The sequence below is a fragment of the Macrotis lagotis genome, chromosome 1 (assembly GCF_037893015.1).
Source record: "Macrotis lagotis isolate mMagLag1 chromosome 1, bilby.v1.9.chrom.fasta, whole genome shotgun sequence".
Lineage (NCBI taxonomy): Eukaryota > Metazoa > Chordata > Mammalia > Peramelemorphia > Peramelidae > Macrotis > Macrotis lagotis.
Genome location: NC_133658.1, coordinates 518,945,782 through 518,960,708, shown reverse-complemented (window position 1 = coordinate 518,960,708; position 14,927 = coordinate 518,945,782).

Sequence of the window (14,927 nt, the reverse complement as noted above, 5' to 3'; positions counted from 1 at the left end):
GATATTTTCTAGCTATGTGATACTGGGAAAGTCATTCAACCCTGTTTGCCTCAATTTCCTCATCTGTAAGATGAGTTGAAGAAGAAAATGGAAAAATACTCCAATATCTTTGCCTAAAAAGTTCCCATATTGACTCACAAAGAATAGGACATGATTGAAAAATGCCTGAACAGTAATTACTTTTCATAATATAATAATATAATATATTATATAAATAATATAATAATATAATAGTATATTCATAATATAATTCTATTTCAAGAATTTGGTATGGTAGGCAATATGTCTCTTTTTAAGATGACAAAAATGAGGTTCAAATTAAGTAACTTGCCCATAGTCACAAGAATAGTAAGTGTCAGAACTTAGATTTGGTCAAAAGTCTTCTGCTACCAAGTCAACTGGGTGGTATGGTAGATACAGTACTAGGACTGAATTCAGGAAGACTCATCTTTCTGAATTCAAATCTGGACTTAAGTACTTACCAACTGTGTAATCTTGGGCAAGTTACTTAACCCCTGTTTGCCTCAGTTTACTCATCTATCAAATAAACTACAGAAGCAAATGGCAAACTATTCTACTAGCTTTGGCAAGGAAACCCCAAGTGGGATCATGAAGAGTTGTACAGGATTGAAAATAACTGTACAATAACCTTGCTAAGTAAGTAGTCCTTCTTTGGGAAGTGCCATGTCAAAAACATAAATAAAACGTGCTAAGGTAATATTTTGAAGGTGTAAGATGGAGAGAATTCCTAGTCTTTTTTACTAACAAAAAATGGATTCTAAGAGAGAACAATTTTCATTCCTTCATAGAAGAAGGCTGTATATAGCCAGAAGTGCTTTTACTATAGATCTCACCCACTTGGCTCATTGTAAAAACTTCCAATTAAGGTGAGGTGTGTTTCAAAGTGAAGTCCACACATGCCTGCTGTCTTTCTAAAGTAATTTCTTTCATTTTCAACAACCCTTGCTAACTTCAAAAATCTATTATGAAAATTTACTTGCTTAGAATGCTTAAGCAATTCATAAATATTAAAGTATTACATAAATGCTTAACAGTATTAACAGTAGGTTATAAATACAACTAAAATACTGATATAAAAATGGAAATACTAATTCTTTATCAAGTTGCTCTAAGCAGAATAGGTTGTACTATTACAGTACTTGTACGATTTCAAATAATTCTCAATAATGATGGAATTTAACAAGTATTTCTAATCTAAAACCTTTTCAGAATCACCTTGGGGGGAATGGTGGTAGAAGGAAATCTGAAACTCTAATAGATGCAAAGATTGTTTAGACTCAAGCCTGTTTTCTATTGTTTGTATGTAATTTGAAAAACAGTCTGGAAATTCTTAATTTCTTTTATTTTGAAATCTTTAATTTCTGAAGTTGAATTTTTAGTTTGAGTCAAAGGCTAATACCTAATGTTAGAAGTGGAACACCTTCACGTTGTAGAAAATCCACTTACAATGTTGTGGCTCTCGCTTTGTTTCAGAGAAGTCTGAATTATTATAGTATCAAAAGATGGTTTATATAATTATATATATATGTGTGTTTTATGCATTTTTAATTTCTAAACTTTTTCTGTAAACTTTTTTGTCTGCTGGTCTGTGCATGTTGTCTGCAGTTTCCACAGAACCATCCAAATTCCCATTTAATTTCTTATGCTGACCCACAATATAGCCAAACCTCGATGGGGAAAGTCACAATGTGGAAGGAAAGGACATTTAATAATGTCATTTTATGTCATTGTTCTAAGCAGGCATTTCTAAGCATATTAAAATGTTATTTACTATCTAAAATTCAATCCAAGAAACATCTTGTTAAATGTCTACAATGTTCAAGGTACCAAAGAAATAAATTAAATAGCAAGCATTTATCTGGGTCCTATTTTGTGACAAGCACTGTAATAAGTGTTGGGGTTACAAACATAAAAGTGAAGCATTTTACCTTTAGTGAACTAAGATTATAACTGGGGAGACAGTACATACACAAATAATTATACCTAATTATATATTAAATGTGTTAATAGACTTATATTCTATCTGTATACATGAAAAAGCAGTTAGATGCTAGGATTGGAATTAACAACTTCTGTTGGTTTCCTAAGCAAAGTAGTTTTGTTTCTTGTTCCATTAAAATAAAAAGATTAATTTGCCAATAATTTTTAGAAAATAATTAAAAAATGATGATCCATTAAAACATATGATCATTATTTTAATTTTTGAATTTTTTAACTTACATTTTGGTGTCTCTTTAAGCTTTTTAAAACTAAAGTTTGCATCATGCATTTTTTTGGTACAAAAATCATTTGAAACAGAGCCATATGTAGGAGTCTTAGCAAATGGGGGAAATTCAGTTTTTGATTTGCTCCTGTGAGGAAGTAAGCGTCTCTTGGTACCTGAGGCAAAAATGTTCCATCTTAGTTAAAATGCTAATCTGGTATCTGTGTCATAACTTTAAGGAAAAACTGAAATGAAATTCAAAGTATGAACTGAAATATTTGGAATACAACTTCCTTAAAGCCACATTAGGAAGCTAAGATTAGATTTATTTTTAAAATTGCATGGCATTCCCAATCAAAAAAGCAAATTTCTCAAAATTGCCAGACAATAATATACTTATAAAGATCATTTTAAAGTAATCAAAACCAAAAAAACCTAAAGAACATGAAAAATAATAGATTCTAATTTCTTATATATTTATGAAGCAAATCATTTGTATAAGACCCTGTATGAACTACAGAGAGTAAAAATTTGACTAAGATATAGTCCTTGCCCTCAGTGAGTTTATAATTTAGGAGTAAGATACAGTCCTTGCCCTCAGTGAGTTTGTAATTTAGGAGGAAAGGATAAGACAAAAGCAAAAATGAACAGGACAAGTATATTTATGATAATTTTGTACTATATAGTCTTTTAAGTCCCAAGAGGGCTCTCAAAACAGAAAACTAGTTCATCAATCAACCATCTCAAAGAATTCCACCTGAACACACACACACACACACACACACACATATATATTTAGAGTGAAAGGGAATATCTTTTTTAAAAAATGATTAGTTTCATTTTTATATCACCTAAATTTCACTATCTCTTTTTTCCCAGTTTCAGAGAACTCTCTCTTATAAAAAGGAATTTTTTTAAGGTAATCGGTATCAAATGACTTGCTCAGGGTCACATAGGTAGTAAATGTCTGAGGTTTGATTTGAACTCAGGTTCTCCTGACTTTAGGGCCAATATTCTATCCACCTAGCTATCCCCCAGAATTTCTTTTTTAAAAAGAGGAAAAAAAAGCAGATCAACGAAACTACCCAACACAATTAATACATTATTTTGCAATATGCTATATTTTGCATTCATAGTCTCTGCCCAGAAGGTAAGAAGATACATTCCCACATATCTTTTTTGAGGGATCAGTCTTGTTCATATTTTTATGATATTGATTTTTCCATTGTTTTGTTGTTGATCTATTTACATTATTAAAGTTGTTGATTCTGCTTATTTCATTTTGCATCATTTTTCCCATAGAAGACTTCCCACGTTTCTCTATTAAAAAGTATTATTTCATTGCTCAATCAGTTGATAAATATTTATTATGCCTCTACTATGTGCCCCACATTGTGCTATGTGCTGGAGGTACAAAGAAACACAAAAGATAGTCCTGCTTTCAAGGACTTGTAGTTTAATGAGAAGACACAGAAAGCTATGCACAAATAAGCTATTTACAGAATAAAATTGAAAGTGTTCAACACTGGGAAAGTCCAAGAATTCAAGGGGATTAGGAAAGACTTCCTATAGAAGGTGGGATTTTAGCTGGAACTTGAAGGAAGTCAATGAAGCCAGATGGTAGAAATGAAGATCATTTCTTGGAAAGGAGACAGCCAAAGAAACCGTCTAGTGTTGGAACATTCTTGCACAATTTGTTTAGCCATTTCCAAAATAATGAACAAAGGGAATGTTATACTTAAGAATGTCCTAAGAATCTCCACTGAACAATGATAGTGATGTTAAATGGGAAAGGAGTTATCAGTAGATCCAAGTTGACAGGATAAGGTATTATGATGTTTTGGTCAAAATCTTTATTTGTTGGGTCATTTCGAGTAACATCAGACATTTCATGTAGCAATTCTGGCCTAAGGATTAAACACAAACCTAGTAAGAAAGAAAGTACCTGGATTGGCAATAAGATGTAGAAAAGGACAGGTCCCATGGTAGATCAAAGATGAAAAGAGATAAAGGTTTTCTTCTTCATATTCCTATACTTGATCTATAGAAAAAATATTATTCTATGGACCAGTGATAAGCATGAGAAATCATATTGGATTTCAGGAGATGTGATTTGCCCTAAGAGAGGGGCCCCATGTTGGAAAGAGTCAGGGTTTCAGCAGAGTTTGGCAAACAAAACTGAGAGGTCTGAGAGGAAAGATTGCACAACAATTAGCCCATTGAGAGACAGGTTAGGATGTCCAAGGTTGTCGAATAGAGTTTGCAATTACCATCATGGAGACACAGAGGATAGAGCACTGACCTTAGAGACAGGAGGACTGGAGTTTGAATCCAACTTCAAATACTTGACACTAGTTGTGTGTCCTTGGGTAAGTCACATAACCCTGATTTCCTTACATCCCGGATCATCTCTAGGTCTTCCTGCTTCTTACTGGACCTAGATGGCATTAGAAGAGAAAGTGAGGCTGGTGACTTAGCACAGCCCACCTCACTCAAATCCATTTCATGTTCTTGTTATAGTATCACCTCCCTGGTGTCATGGTCTTCTTTGAGAATAAAGGACAAGCATCATCATTTATCCATCCATAATTGAAGACGATAGGTCTGAGAGGAAAGACAAAATCGACGATTGGAACATTGAGAGACAGATTAAGATATACCAGGTTGTCTAATACGTTTTGAAGATGATCAGATATTATCTTAAATCTGACCATCACAACTCAGAGATGGTTGGTCTGTGAAGAAAGTCTGTGAACTGATGATTAGCTCATCAAGAGATAGATTAGGATGTACCAGGTTGCCATATATTACCACAAAGCACAGACTTGTGCTTGCCCTGTACTGTTGATGTGCCTTAATTGCCTCACTGATATGGGAGGAATTGAAAGCATTTAAGGCCAAGAGGTAGTCAGATTCAGTGGTAGTCAGATCATCTCCAATAGTCCTATTTCCTAAAAATCACGTCCTGGGGAGGTTTGATTCCTACGTAGACAAGTGAGGATGCTTTGCACAACACCTCTTTTTCACTATAATAAACATAATTGTGCAACTCACACCTCCAATCATTTGGCTGGTGGTTGTGGTTTTTGTTCTTTGAAGGACTAATAGTAGTAGTAATAGTAGTAGTAGTAGTAGTAGTAGTAGTAGTAGTAGTAGTAGTAGTAGTAGTGGTAGTGGTAGTGGTAGTGTTATAGTAGTAGTAATGCTCCTAGGAAGACATGCTTCATAAAGATAAGAAAATTACACCTTCAGTGATTGCTGGCAACCTTCCTAGCTTTATCTGATTTGTCTTTATGCTTTTAAGTCATAAGGGAAATCATGAAATCAATCATTCAGGTTCAGTTTGTGTTCAGAACTTAGGATTTCTGCAATTCAATTTCTTTCTTGGTCATGCATACTTCAGTTGTAGCATTCAGTTTGCTGCTTCTATTTTGGTATATAATCTATTTGTGATCTGATTTATATGTCAATTCAATTTTAAAAATTTCAGTGCAGGCTATATGCAAAGTACTGTAGTAAATGCTTTTTTGGGAACAACTTCCTACCTTCAAAAAATCTATAGTCAAGTTGTTAAAATAAGATATACATATTATCATATGAGGATAAGGTAGGTTGTAATCAATACAAACACAAAATATTATTGGAATTAAGATAAAGAAGAAACTGTGAAAAGATCCAATAAGGTTTAAGGGATTGCTGAATTAGACTTGAAAGGATCTAGTCCAATCTCTGTCCTCCAATCACTTCTTACGGATAAAGAAACTGAGACCACAAAAGGTGAAATAAATTGTCTAATATCACTTGAATTGTGGTACAGCCATGGCTTGGATCCCTGGATCTTCAGATTTAAATGCAATGTATTTTCAGTTCATGGTTTGAAAGAAGTAGTTTTTAAAATTTTATTTTAAGATCAGTAAGATTTTGTCAGAAATACATATGGAGTATTTTAGGAAGAAGTAATAACAAGTACACTTCTGTTCTCTTTTGTGGAAATGGAAAAACGTAGACATAATTGGGTCGCAAAGAGTTAACCAATTTGACCAGATTATACCAAGTAAATAGTAGGTTGGGGACATTATTGTAGAGGGCTTTGAATATTTAGCTGAGAAGTCTAAGGCTTAATTTCATAGAAAATGGGGAGCCAGTGAAAGTTTTTGAGAGGGAGATTGAAATGATTGGAGTTGTATCTTAGAGAAATTAATTTGGAATCTGGGAAACATTTTTAATAGAAGTTTTATAAATGGGAGTTCATTTTTAGGCCAGATCATAAAAGGCTCATGATAGACTTGGAGAATGTTATTAATAGAACTTCTTCAATATTTTGATGAATCCGTGATCTCATTAATGTGAACACTTCCTTTACAGAATCATAGTTTCAAAAACTTAGAATTGGAACAAATCCTACAGGATATCAAATCTGGTCTCCTTTCTTAAAAAATGAAGAAACCGAGGCACTCAGAAGTTAAATGACTCTCCCAAGATCGCTCTACTTGTTTTGAATTGAAGTCTTCCTGACTAGTACATAATCTAACTATATGCCTTTTAATTAATGAATCTTGTTAATTTTCTATCATAATTCTTTCATAAAGAATGTGTTGGTTGTCTTTATGTTTCTTGACATTTCATGGTCATTAATGGGGCAGGTAGACTTTCCAGGATTATCCCTAATTTTCATCCTATAAAAAAGGCTCATGTCCCTTTCTGGTTACATGATTTTTCTGATGCTTCTCCTTACCCCAATTCATCTGTTCCTTTTTTGTTGGTAATATTATTACAAATTGTTCATACCCCCTACCACAAATCTCTCCATTGCTCTTTGGGTTAGTTTTATTCCTTAGAGACCCATAATCCATGATTCATAGACATAAAGAAAAATATTGATGTTAAAAATGTCAGCCTTTGTTTCAGAGAGAAGGTTGAGATCATGAATAGCATTAGGTAATCCAAAGGTAATCCAGTATTCTCCCTGTCTCCTATTCAACTCTGGGTCAAATTGAATGTTCATTCCAGTATCTTTAGAGTATTTACAAATTAAGTTGGCTGTTGTAGTAGTCATACTATCTCAATTACTTTCAACCACCACATAAAATATTTTGGAAAACTGATTTCAAGTTCCACTGAAAGACCTCAGTAATTACTTCTTTAGGACTTCATTTCTCAGTTATTATATATTTCAGCAAAGGGAATGGTTGCTTCTATCAAAAGTGGAAAAGTTCATACAAACAGGTTGATTATTTGGAAATTTGGGGATTGTCTGTAAAGGAAGAGAGTTTTTATGAGGGACATACTGAAAAGCTGTTCTGTGTATCTGTGGAGGAATGATAAAGCTGGAGAGACAGGTTGGGGCTTTATTGTAGGGAACCTTGACTATTAGGTTTAAAGTAGAACTAGCAATAATAATAATACTGAGTGGTGACATGTTAGGATAAGTTCTTTATAAAATTATCATTGCCTCCTGTTTATTTGAGTAGTGCTTTTTTTCCTTAAAAGTACTTTCACTTTCATTAAGGCATTTGATGTTCTAAGTCAGCAGTGTCAAACACCAATTGAAAAGACTTTACTAAATCATGAGTATCCCGGGGGGGGGGTATCATATATTGACTTAGAAAATCACTTATTAATATATCTATGTTTTATTGTATTTTTATTAGTTTTGCATTTATTTTACATTTTAATCTGGTTCCATCTACCCTTGGGCAGGGCCCCTGGGCCAGGTATCTGACACTTCTTCCCCAGGTGATGTAGTGGATAGAATTCAGAACCTCAAATCAGGAAGACCTGAGTTCAAATAAAGCTTCAGACATTTTACTAGTTGTGTGATCTTGGGCAAGTCACTTAATCTCTATGTGCTGTAATTTTCTATCAAAGGAGTAGTATTTGAAAAGCACTTAATTTGATGCCTGAATTTAGTCAACACTTAATACATGTTTATTTGTTACTCCTCACCTCCATCCTTAAGAAGTAGACAGGGTAAATAAAATATAATGATCTTTTTTTAATAGAGAAAAGAACTGAGGCTTAGGGTGAGTTGCCCAATCCTACACAGTAAGTGGTAGAGAGGGGACTAGAACCTTCTTCTGTCCTAGTCTTCTGCATCTAATACACTATTCATTCCACCCTAAGGAAGGTGACATTTTTAGCTCCTGTAAGAAAATAAGTAATTATGTCTTAATGCACATTCACTTTGCTATAGGCAAGAGATCTGACCGATGCCCCCCTAAATATCAGTGCAAATGCTAAGACACTTTGAAGAGCCCATTATGCACATTTTATCTTAGATGAAATACATTGATTAACCTTTTAAAAGAAGAACTAGTAGGTGTGTACTTGAAGGAGGTTGTTTATAATTAAAAGAAAATAAACAAGAAGGAGACAGTAGCTCAGAAAGCAGTTTTTTAGTCCTCCGTGAAGACTGTTACAATAATACAGATAGTTTCTTATCTCCTCTATTTCTTTCTCCTTCTTATGGGATCAGAAAACTTCTTTATCCAAAGTTTAATGTAGCTCACTAATGTAGCTTCTACCTAAAATTAGTTTCATCAGAGTTTTTTTTTTTTTTAAATAGAGCTATGGAAGAAAAGAGAAAGATAACTAGCTCTAATTCAGAGAACAGGAGCTAAGAGGGAAGTCTCTGCTGACTTGAAGCTAGGAAGGGAGTGAATTGACTGAACTTGAATTGATGACAGAATCATCTCTATCTAAAATAACTTATTAGTGGAAATGAATTATTTAAAAATAAATAGCCTCTGTGATAATGCCATCAAGGGAAAAGGAAAGAAAAAGTAGCCAAATGCAATTTCACTCTGGTTTTATTTTCTGTTCTCCAAGTGTGAGTTGGGGTTTGAGGATCTTTATGGTTCAAGTAGTGAGGCTCTCATCATGAAATGATTACAACAAAATGGCAAGCCTCTGCCTGACAATTACCATGCCTGTCCCAGTCAAGTCTTTGGAACAAAAAAAAGGAAATACAAATTAAAATAGACACTTAAAATATGCTAACCCAAAATTATAATAAATGATCCTCAAATGTTCACAAAGAGCCTGTGTTTGTGACCTGTATCTGTGGTATCTATCTGTGCAGGATGTCTAGTTCCTTGAATTAAAGTCATTTCAGTGATGCATGGGCAATAAGACTTATCTTTCCAGGTAGCTTCCTGTGGCAAATAAACCTGACTGAATTTTTTTGACTTTTCAGTTTGACTCCAGAATCTTAGTCCCTGTAGAGGAAGTTGAAATGGGTTAGAAGTGCTATGTTTTAAAAAAAGAAAAGAAGTGCTATGTTTGTGTGTGTGTGTGTGTGTGTATGTGTGTGTGTGTGTGTATTATATATATATAGAGAGAGTGAGAGAGAGAGAGAGAGGTAGATATATCTGTCTGTTCATTTCAACTATGAAATATAAGAAGATAAAGTAGGAAGAAAATGGAAAGACTAAATCAAGACACAGGTCAACTTGGGAAGCTGGTTCAGGGAGATATAAGGTCATTTAATAGTCTGAGACCCCAAACCAACTCATGGTTCCTAGAACAACCATCTTGACCAATCTTTCTTTATATGACTGTGACATATGGACTCTAATCTATCTGACATTTGAAGCATATTTCTCATAATTTCTGTCTGAAGATATTAGTACAAGTATTGTTTCCCCACTTCTCAAATGAGAAATTTAAGACTTATAGAGGTCAAATAACTTTCACAGGTTTGCACAGTCAATGTAAGAGATAAGATTTAATTCCGAGATTCTGCTAGCCCTGACTCCAGAACAGATTTTATAATACCTATTTCTATCCTCTTTTCACCATGGATGTCATGTGTTTCTGTATCTAGCTTCCAGAAACATTTCATTTAAAAATTAAAAGTAAAAATTAAATTCTGTAAATGCTGTTCAGACTAAGGTTAAGACAGGATAAAAAAATGAATAAAACCAAAATAACCCAATGTCCTAGAACCAGGGTATGTTTAGCAACAAGATTCTCCAGAAAAGAAAAAAGTATGGATGCATACTTTTAAATTTAATCTATATCAGGGCTGCCTAAAATATGACTGGCAGGCTGCAGACCACAATGTAATTTTTATGAGGCCCTCCTGTGGGTTTTAAATTTCACAAGTGAAAAAATAAAATAATAATTTGCATGGAATGTGTATTGGATTTTTTTTAATTCCATCACTAATAAATAATCTCATTGATATTTATTTTCTCTTGTGTTTTTAAGCACTATTACGGACAAAATATATTGCAAGTAATTTTCAATTGATCTATGCAGACTAACCAGTATACACCTACCTTTAACTGTTGTGTTGTCTCTGTTGTTTTGTGTTTGCCTTTGCCTGTCATATTGATGACCTGGGCTCCCTTACTTTCTAAGAAGTTAAAAATACTGTGACTTTTCATAGTGCTTGCTAAACCTAAGGCAAGATTACAAATTAACTATTATTATATTAATGTACTGTATTTTTTATTTTGGATGAGGTCCTCAAATAATTATTTGATTTTAATGCACTCCTAAGATAACATAAGGTCAGATATTCCTGATCTACGTTATTAACACTTTAAAAAATACAGACAAACCAAAATTCTCACACTAAAAATTTAGCTATTGATTTTCCATTAGAGTTGGCTCTAGAACCCAGAATACCTTCCTTAGAAGAACAATATTGCTGCGTAAGAGATATACATCCCTACTAGAAAGAGTTGTAGACGGATAATCAGTAAACCTGAAATGAAATTGTTGGCTCCCACACCCCAGGGAGGGCTCCATGTCACCTCATCTGTAAAATAAGGATGTTCTTGAGTGTTGGCCAGATAGAGGTGTGCTGAGATAACTTAAAGTGCTGTAGATACATCAATTATCTTGTACCCCACATAGTCCCTATTCCAATTCTTTTTCAATGTATAACTTCTAAGGTGCTATGGGTCAAAAACCTAAACCATGAATCTGGCACCTAAAACAAGAACAACGAGACACTGAAGGGTCTCTCCTAGGAGCAAAGAGGACAAGCCAACGTGAACTGTATTAGGACCCAATATGTTATGTTTGTGTTCAGAGGTTCTTTCCTTAGTTTTTCTCCATTGGATTATGATCTAAGAGGTGAGGTTTTTTTTATTATCCTCATCTCCATCATCCTTATTAAAAATAACAGCAAGGATAATAGCATTAATACTTTACAAGTATTATCTCATTTGATCCTCACAACAATCTTGGAAGTTAGGGTAGCTATTGTTATCCCCATTTTATAGATAAGGAAAGGGACCTAAGAGAGGTCTAATACCTTGTCCAGGGTCAATGCTATTAAATATCTGAGGTAGGATTTGAATTTAGGTTTTTCTGATACCAGGACTGGCACTATTACTAAATGAACTGTAACTCTATGAAATTTAACACGTGTCCATAAATATATGTAAGTACATATAAAAAGACATACACTGAATTCTCACATTCATACATAGGCATGCATATATATATAAAATATATACACATATGAACACATACATATAACATGCACATATCACACATATTCATTTTATAAACACCTACATATATACATTGTATGCACTCACATATATACATTATATAATACATATGTATGCAATCATACTTACACGAATTGGAGCTGACCAAGAAAGTCTGTGAAACTGAAAGCTAGTGATAGGTTTATATTTTTGGAAAGGTTGGATCCTGAAAATTTTGTCAGCAAGGTTGATCTAAGCAATTTGTTCTCATATAAAAATATGAAAATTTTGGTACAGTTGATCTGAATCAAGCTGCTGAGCATTTGTGAGTTGAAGAGTCAGTTTGGGAATTTTGTAACAGGAGGGAGATATGGTGTATTAACCACGTGCTCACCTTCACACCCACCATCTAACTATACTCTACAGGAAGCAAGTGGCTACTGGGGCAGAGAAGATAGAAGGTGAACTTGTGTCTTGGCAAGAAAGTTTTATGTAGTCTGAAATGTCCAAATTCAAGTGTTGGCAAAGCTCCACATTTCTAGGTGAATCTAGGTCAATCAATCGCCAAGGGTTTTATTTAGTGCCTACTAGGTAACAGATGCTGCTGTAGATGGTGGTAGGGATGTTGGGGGAAAGGTGGGGATACAAAGATAAAAATGAAACAATCCTTGAGCTCAAGGAGTTTCAAATCCTATCAAGTTATAAAGCATATACACAATAATAATATATAAAATAAATTCAATGTAATTTTGGGAGAGAGTGGTCGATCAGATTAGGTCTCATACAGGAAGTAGTGTTTGATCTTAGCTCTTGAAGTATTAAGGTGAGGTGCATTCCAGACATGGGGAGAAAGCCTTTGCAAAGGTTTAGAAATGAAAGATAGAATGTCATTGTGTGTGTGTGTGTGTGTCTATGTGGCCAGTTTCACAGACTTGAAAAGTATGTGAAGGGGAAGTATCAAGCAAAGAAGTTGAAATTTTGGAAATATTACTACCATTGATAAGGAAGGAATTGAAACCCACTTAAGGCCGAAGGACTACTGTAGCAGTCAATAGTCCTGTTTCCTATAAATCAGGCCCTAGGATGGAACCATTCTGATAAAGGCAAGTATTTTAGTAATATCCAGGTCATCACCTCTAAGTCCTGTTTCCTACTAAATCAAGTCATGGAATGATGATGGATCTGGAAAAGACAGTGAGAAGGATGTCTTTCCATAACATTCCCTCACTATAATCAATATAATGGGCAAGTCATATAATCATTTATTTGTTGTTATGGTCTTCTTTAAAAAAAAAGACAACAATCAATCAATCAATCAATCAATATATAATATATAATAATAAGAAGTCACTGGAATTTATTGAGTAGAGGAGTAAGATGGATATGATATACTTTAATATCACCTTTTGTATTGGACAGGGAAGAGATTTTAGGCAGGAAAACCAATTATGATCATATTGCAGCAGCCCAGGTAAGAGGTAATGATAACCTGAACTAGAGTAGTGAATTTTGAGTGCAGGAATATGATAGATATGGTGAAGATAAAAATTATAGAACTTGTCAAGTGATTTAATTTGTAGAATGATGAGGAAAGAGGAATTAAGGATAGTTCTGAAACTCATTAATCTGAGCCTTGAAGATGGTATCCTCAAGCAGAAATTAAACATTTTGGAAGAAGGATATGTTTGGGGGAAAAGATGAATTTTGTTTTGGGCATGTTGGGTGTGAGATGCCTATAGTAATCTAATTTGAAATGACCTATGGTTGGTTAATGTCACAAGACTGGAATGTTCAAAAGAGAGGGAGAGAGAGAGAGAGAGAGAGAGAGAGAGAGAGAGAGAGAGAGAGAGAACGAACAATTGGACATCTCCATATCTGGTAGTCATCTCTATAGAGAAGATAATTGAATGGCTTGTTGCTGATCACCATGAGAGAGAATGTAATGAGAAGAGAAAGGAGGACCTCACACAGAGCTGTAAAGCTGTGTGATAGGGACAGTAAACAGTAAATAGGGACAGTGATAGGGACAGTAAACCAGTAAAGGAAAGTGAAAGAACAGTAGGATAGGAAGGTGAGGACATTGTCACCAAAAACGCAGAGAGTACAGAGGACAGAGGGGTCAACACTATCAATTGCTGTAGTGAGATTGGGAAGGATGAGATCTGAGAAATGGTCCTTGGATCTGGTCATTAAGAGAATACTGGAAATCACAGTTTCAGTTCTCTGATGGGTTTGGAATCCAGAATAAGGTTTAAAAAAGTAAACAAAACAAAACAGAGGAGGTGAATACATTTGGGAGGCAATATGGTGTAATAGAAAGAGTCCTGAATGAGAAGTAAGGGGAGACCAGTCTTTCATCCTAGACATAGATCTGGCAGGGTTCTGCCTCCATCTAGTACTATTTATTTAATCTGGATGAATCTTGTAAACCCCTTTGAGCCTTTCATCTATAAAATAGGAGTAGTAGCATCTGTATTCATCATACAGGCTTCTTGTACTTACCGTATCTACAACACTCTCCATCATCAAATAAGATCATGTTTGTAAAACATTTTGCATATTTTCTATCTACCTTACATTCTTCTAGTAGTTTTTAAATTTGCATCTAGGTGGTATGGTGAATGCAGCTAGAATATTGAGCCTGGAATCAGAAGGACCTGAGTTCAAATTTGACCTCAAAGATTTAATAGTTAAGTGACACTCAATCTCTGTCTGCCTCAGTTTTCTTAACTTTGAAATGAAGATAATAAAAGTTCCTATCTCTAAGGTTGTGGTAAAGGTCCAATAAAATATTTGTAAAGTACTTAACACAACGCCTGCCATATATAATAAGCATTCAATACATTTATGTTTCTTACTTGCCTCTTCCTCTTCTTCCTTCCTTTTTCCTCTCCCTTCCTTCTTTCCTTCTTTTCTTCCCTACTTACCTCTCTTCCCTTCATTTCTCTCTTCCTTCTTTTCTCCCTCCCTCCTTTTTTCTTCCTTCCCTCCCTCTCCTTCCTTCCCTCTTTCTTTCCCTCCCTCCCTTCTTTCCTCCTTCCCTTTTCCTTCCCTCCCTTCTTTCCTCCTTCCCTTCTTCCATCCTTCTCTTTTTCCTTCCTTCCTTCCATTCATTACCTTTTGTAAATCTCATAAAAATCCTTTGAAGTAGAGGGCAGAATTAATCATAACAACAATGACATAATTCTAATAACTCATATTTCTATACTTTTTCTCACTATCCCTATATTATATGTGAGGAAACCAAGACCTTA